Source organism: Pituophis catenifer, unplaced genomic scaffold, assembly GCF_029215685.1.
Source record: "Pituophis catenifer annectens isolate HBS135680 unplaced genomic scaffold, rPitCat1.0.hap2 SCAF_8, whole genome shotgun sequence".
Classification (NCBI taxonomy): Eukaryota; Metazoa; Chordata; class Lepidosauria; order Squamata; family Colubridae; genus Pituophis; species Pituophis catenifer.
The window spans coordinates 9559358-9566229 of NW_027256888.1; the positions used below are offsets into that span (position 1 = coordinate 9559358).

The following is a 6872-nucleotide window of genomic DNA, read 5'->3' on the forward strand; positions in this document are numbered from 1 at the left end:
TTTTATACAGACATCAGCTGCATCATCTGTATAGATCAAAATTGCAATTATTCTTTCAATAAAGGAAAACACAATTATTCCATTTTCTTAACAGAAAACATTCCGTACAGTTCTCTTTGCCATATCAAGATCAGAGACAATCTTAATGTTTGAAAATTAGCAACTACTACGGAGTTTATATGCATGAACGCAAGTCAACATGCCAAACCCTTTTTCCACATTATTTCAGTTGTCAGAAAGGTCTTGGGAGTATCATGGCTGGCAAAAACGGAAATCCACACTTCTTCAAGCTCTCACCCAGGGAGAAGTTTTTATTTTCTTTCAAATGGATCAGACCACACTTTTAATCCTACAGGTAAACATATGATTAGAGAGCTTAGAATTATTCCTTTTAATATCGGTATCAGTGCAAGGAGATAGTTCCCAGTTGTAAACATGCACACATCAAAGGAAAAATCTCAATAACCCATATAATTTACCATATTTTTCGGAGTATAAGACGCAGCTTAGTTTTTGTGGAGGAAAATAAGAAAAAAGTTGATTGGCAGGTAGACCGGCCTCCTGGAATACCCCAAATCAGCTGTTCCCAGAGATGAATTTTAGCAACAGGTTCCTTGGTTGTGAGCTCTGTGCTCTGTGCCTTCTGATAGTTGCAGAGTCAACTCTTTCAGTTATTTTAAAGAGCTAAGTGCTTTATGCACCAAAATCAGACTGTGATCCATGTTAAAATGTGTTTTCATCATTTACTAATTTACCAATCAAAAACAATTCAAATAACAGTTGTGACTTTGGAGTGTGCTCGACTATAAACTAGCCATGTTTTAGGCTAATGTGCTGTACAAAGCTACCGTATTTTTCGGAGTATAAGGCGGACCTTTTTCCCCCCTAAAAGGGGGTGAAAATTTAAGGATGTCTTATACACTGAATGTAGCCCCGCCCACCCACTGGCCCCCACCCTTTGGCCTCTGCCTCCCAGCAGTTTACCTTCTTGCAGCAAACAGCAAAAAAAAACCCAGCTCCTTTCAGCTTCAGCATAGCTTAATTAGTTAATTAGTACAAGTTGATTGGATCGGCCTCCCGACTCTCAGCTGTTTTGTTCTCAGCTGTTTTGTGCAGGCCTCTGCTGCTTGCTGCAAAGAAGAAAATTGCTGGAGCAGATTTTTTTCCCACTTGTGCTAATCAAGCTATGCTGAAAATAAAAATGAAAGTAAAGCAGGCTGTTTGCTGCAAGGAGGCAAAATTGCTCAGAGGCAGAGGCAGAGGCAGAGGGAGATTTCTTTTTCTTCTTTTCCTCACCAAAAAAGGTAGATGCGTCTTATAGTCCGGTGCATCTTATACTCTGAAAAATACGGTAATCGTTACCAAAACCAGAAAATTGGATTTAATAAAGAAATTGAATTACAGGCAAATATTTTTGTGAGAATACAATTGATCTGTGTCACTTAAGACAACCTGAAGTTAAACAGCTGCCATCTGTTTCAGGACTTTGTCTCCCAATGAAGTACTTGCAAAATAGTGATGCTAGTGTGAAACTGAGAGTTACTTTTATAGAGAATAGCCACTGCTGGCAAACAGGTTGAAACAATCTGTCCCTTGAACAATATTGAGGGAACATTTGCTTTTGAGGGAAACAAATCACAGCCATGTCTGAAGGAGGTATCTTAATATAGAGCAGAGTATTTACATGTTTTCCTTCTTTTCAACAAAAGAGGCATAAACTAAGGTCCAACCTGCATCTGTTTTCCAATTTATATTTCCAAAATTGAGCAGGAGTAAAATATATGTAGATGACAAACAGTGCACACTCGGGAACAATTTTCCAAGCAGTAGAAGAATGACTCAACCAAGTAGAAACTATCAACTTAAAAATGTATCTCATATCTTCAGGCTGGCATCCAAATTAAACTCCACTGCTTATCAATTTTGGAATAATTATTTAAACCATAATATTCCTGAACAGACACACCTCAAATAGTAATTTAGAGATATACCTGGAGGCTGTACATCTTCTTGGATAATGCCAGCTCGATTTATACTTTGTGCCTTTTCTAATAAATATAAAATACATAAGTAAGTAAAATGTACACTTAGTTGACTTACAACTCAATATTCTTGAATATGTTTAATCTGGCATTTAAGGCTAAGTCTCACAACAGCTATTTCTTACCCTTCTGTATCTGTTCCCTGCTTTCAGACCAAAACCCCAACACCATTCTATGCAATTTTCTTAATTTCTTGAATTTACTCCTGTAGACTTCTGCGTTGTTCTTCCATCTTTCCTACAATGCATCTGGCTCTTATATCCCATTAGACTTTGTTACTGACCAGGCTAAGATTTTGCTTATGCAAACTTACATACACACAAGCCCATGTCTCTATCTATTAACCTAATAGCATAGTACTCAATATAATACTACTACTAATAATAATACTAATAGCTCCTTACTCGGAACTGCCTATATACTCAGGTTAACAGGTAACTTACGTTTTGGTTAGGACTTAAATTGTTTTTACCAGTCCCAGACCGTGAATCAAACTGAAGATTAAGTCAATAATATAGCACTTTCCTACTAGAACACCAGTGGAACTGCAAAAGACTGCGCTACTTGGAACAATGTACATTTTAAGAAGATACTTGGTTGATGCCTAGGACGCTGACAGCAACCCGTATCAACCATCAGTGCCAGTCAATGATATTTGTGATACATTTTTAAAGGTTCAGTTGACTTGAGTTTCATGTTTAATGAATAAAAGTTTATAATAATAAAAGTTTAATAATAAATAATTTTTACCAGTCCCAGACTGTGAATCAAATTGAAGATTAAATTTTAAATGTTCAGTTGACTGAGTTTCATGTTTTATGAATAAGTTTATAATAATAATTTTTACCAGTCCCAGACTGTGAATCACATTGAAGATTACATTTTAAATCTTCAGTTGACCGAGTTTCATGTTTAATGAATAAAAGTTTATAATTATTATTATTATTATTATTATTTTACCAGTCTCAGACTGTGAATTAAGTTGAAGATTAAATCTATAATAATAATATCCACATTCGCCTATCCCAGCTCCTTGGTAGGTAGACAAACATGCCAAATCCAGTTGAACACCTGGCTGACAAACCATAATATGTATTATTGTTGTTGTTGTTGTTGTTGTTGTTGTTTTACCTTTTTTATTCATTGAACATGCAACTTAGTCAATTGAACATTTAAAAATGTATCACAAATACCACTGACTGGCGCTAATGGCTGCTACGGGTTGTTGTTGCTGTTATTATTATCATTTATATTTGTTATTTGTTAAACATGCAACTCAGTCAATAGAACATTTAAAAATGTATCACAAATACCACTGACTGGCGCAAATGGCTGCTATGGGTTGTTGTTATTATCAGGATCCGGTTTGTAGGGGCAATAAGCTGACTTCGTATAAAATAGAACACTGCTCGGGGGGGCCAAAAAAGCCCTACTAAGCAGGTATATACAAAAGTATGAAGGCTATTGCTTAACGCACTGTAAGCCGCCCTGAGTCTCCAGAGAAGGGCGGCATATAAATCAAACTAATAAATAAATAAATAAATTTATGAACATATTTCTTGGACTTTTAACTGAAAGATTTCAGAAAGCCATTTATTTGGTTTTTTTTTTTAAAACTTTGTACTGATATAGGATATTTTCCATTATAAGCCACTCTTATAAAAGGTTGCCATTTTGAAGGCATATAAGAAAAGCATTACATAAATATATCATGATTAATTAATAATAATTATTAATAATTAATAAATAATTAATATTATAATAAACTGCTAAATTAATCATAAACTTTTATTTCTTCAGCGCATCCCCCCTGCAGACGCCATTTATTTAATTGATTGGTTTTTTTTAATCCATTAAAAAGCTGATTTAAAATTTATTGATTTATTTAATCAATAAAATACCTAATAATACCCCTGTTTGTTTGTTTGTTTTTTAAAAAAAGGAGAGGACGGTGTCTTGAGGCTGCCCTCTCAACCGACTTTAGAGGAGGTCTGCAATGGGGGGGGAGGGGGAGGACTAGTTCCCAACCGCCATTCTGATTGCAGCCCGGATTTTAAATGAGGGGAGTTATGGGACGGCCATTGTTTATTCCACTGAAAGGCGTCCCACTGACCTCAACTAAGCCCAGCAGGTCAGCTCTGACCTCCCTCAAGGCCTCAGCCTCCCCTCAGTTTCAGCTTCCCCTCCCCTCCCGCCCCCCAAGGAAAGGCCGGAGCCGGCGAAGAAGGCCGCGGGCCCTCCCTTACTGTAGTCCCCCAGGTGGGTCATGGGGTAGAAGAAGATGGGGTAGAGGGTCAGGCCCACCGCAGCAGCGAAGCCGCCGAAAACCAGGACGTAGCGCCCGAGGGGCGCCATTTCTACCCGACAGGAACCGGAAACGGAAGTCCGGCTTCTTTTTCCGCTTCCGGTTCCTGCGCTCCGCCAGCCAGGCGGCGCTCGAATGCCCGTGCGGCGTCCCAGAGCGTCCGCGCCTGACCCCTAGTGGCGGCCGCCTGGAAGTAGCAAAGGCTCCGCGAGGAGACGCGTGAAAAGAGGAACCGTCCGGATGGTTGCAATCCGGGTTTGCTAGCCTGCAAGCCTCCCCAGTCCCCCAAAAAAACGGCATTACCGTCGTAATGCCGAGCGATCTTCGTGGGCATCTTGTTCTTTGGAGATTTTAAAATTTGGTGTCTGGAAAGAGAAAATAATAAACATGATATATAAGGAAGGAGGCGATTTGGCCAAGCAGGAGTTTCCAAAAGTGGCTTTTGCTCTCCGAAATCAAATGATTTGTCAGATCGTGTAGTCTGGTTTTCGGTGGGCTGGGAAGGAGAGGGGCGTTCGCTTTGCGGGGCTGGTTTCCTGGCGGACGTCTCACTGCTGGACTAGGTAACCTCATCAGTGCTGACGAAGGAGGTGGGATTTTGCTCGCCGCTTCTCTTCAGGGCTCTTTGCCGGTTTGTGTGGGGATGATGGTCTTGGTGGTCCTTTGGTTGGGCTGTTTGGCTTCTTTGGGGGTTCCTTGACTGTGGTGGTGGGGATGTTGTGGACTTGCTCATTGGTCTGATCAACCCAATTGATCAACCCAATTGATCACCAAACTCCAAATCAAATCGGAGTTGATCTCTGCTGATCTGGGTGCTGATTAGGTTGGATTTACAGCAGAGCAACAATCAAGTCAACAACACCCCCATCAAGGCACCAAAGGACCTCCAAGACCATCATCCCCATCGACACAGACAGGGAAGTCCCTACAATATCAACGGAGAGTATATAAACCCTTCTGCCTTCTAGCACTGATGATGTTGCCTAGTTCGGCAGTGAGACGTCTGCCAGGAAACCAGCCCGCCCAGCGAACGCCGCTCTCCTTCTGCAAGAAAACAAGGAAGCTCAGAGAGCCCCAAGGACTCCTCATGTCCACCCAGGGCTATAAATATTTTCCTTTGTGGGCGCTCTGCTTAACCGATTTCCCTCTCTGAAGGATTAGCGTTTATCCAGCCACCCATTGAAGATTTGCACGAGTCTCCAAAGCGGATTTTAAATGTTCTCTCCTTTGGCCCTCATAACTTGGACGTAGCCTCCCAAGTGCGGGATTCATTGTCTAGCTTGGAAATAAACAATCACCAGCCAAAACGTCCAAGAGAAAACAATGGTAATTTTATTCTTCACTTTGCACGCACAGGTACAGTGGACACACCCTAAATCAGTGACAGCTAACCTTTTTCTCTTCATGTGGCAGAAGCGTGCGTCCGTGCAGGCAAGGGTGCGCGTGTTGGTACCCATAATTCAATGGGCACCGCCTCATGCACGTGCGCATGACCCCCCCTCCCCATGTGCATGTGCACGCACCCCTGTTCTTCCTGCGCATGCGCGTGAGGGGCGGGATTCAAAAATTTTAGCAACCTGCAACATGGCGGTGGGGTGGGAATTTTCGCCCTCCCCAGGCTCCAGAGGCTTTCCTTGAGCATCTGGGAGGGCAAAAACAGCCTTCCCCGTACTCACACTCCCTGCACATCCTGAAAATCACCTGGTTGGCGGGAGGCGCACACACACACAATACAACTGAGCTGGGTGACAGCTCATGTGCCTGCAGAGAGGGCTCTGTGTGCCAGCTGTGGCATGCGTGCCATGGGTTCACCGTCACGGCCCTTATGTTCTCTAGTACTGTTACAAATTTACCTCCCGCCTCTTCTTCATTGGCTTACTAATTATGATGTCTCAACCTATCCAAAGTATCTAAAGTGCATACATTATCTGCGCCCCGATTACATCTCCCACTACTCTAATTCTATCTCCCCCTGCCTGTTGTGGCGTGTCAGCGGCCTGTGCAGATTGTAGCCGATTCCGACAACGAGGAGGCTGGTGTGGTGCTGTGCCAGCAGCCTGTGCAGCTGGTGCTTGAGTCGGACAGTGAGGAGGCTGGAGAAGATGTGGTGCCAGAGGCAGGGATTCAGCCAGGGCCTTCAGAACCTCCAGAAGCTCCCATAAGTGAAGAGGACGCCTCTTCTCGATGCACGGGCGCGCAGAGCTGCCAAAAGGCAGGAGTGGCTCTTCAGGAGGAGGTCTCCTTGAGAGTAAGGCTTGGGGCTAATTGGCCACTCCCTTAGCCTATTTAAGAAGGAATGCCACTTGCAACAAGCTGTAGGGAACAACTTTAGTTCACTCTCTTTCGTATCTGCAAAACTGCTTCTGGGCTTTCTGCCAACTCTAGTAAGACTGTGATTACCTTATCTTAGAATTCTGGTAGGTTGTTAAGACAGTTCATTAACAGCCTTTGAATGATAAAGACTAAGTTATTTGAGTAAAATAAGCTTTGTGTGTGCTGCATTCTTTGGGGTCCATAGCTGGGGC

The 6872-nt window shown here is 42.5% G+C and overlaps 1 long non-coding RNA gene across 1 annotated transcript; it reads right to left on the bottom strand.

Annotated features, from left to right (window-relative positions):
- Window positions 1-320: 320 nt before the first annotated feature.
- On the bottom strand, window positions 321-4421 carry LOC139320316 (uncharacterized). Its single transcript, XR_011600686.1, has 3 exons — window positions 4347-4421; window positions 1992-2048; window positions 321-349 (listed from the first exon to the last, which is right to left on the bottom strand). It is a non-coding gene; the product is annotated as an uncharacterized lncRNA (long non-coding RNA).
- Between the last annotated feature and the right edge of the window lie 2451 nt (window positions 4422-6872).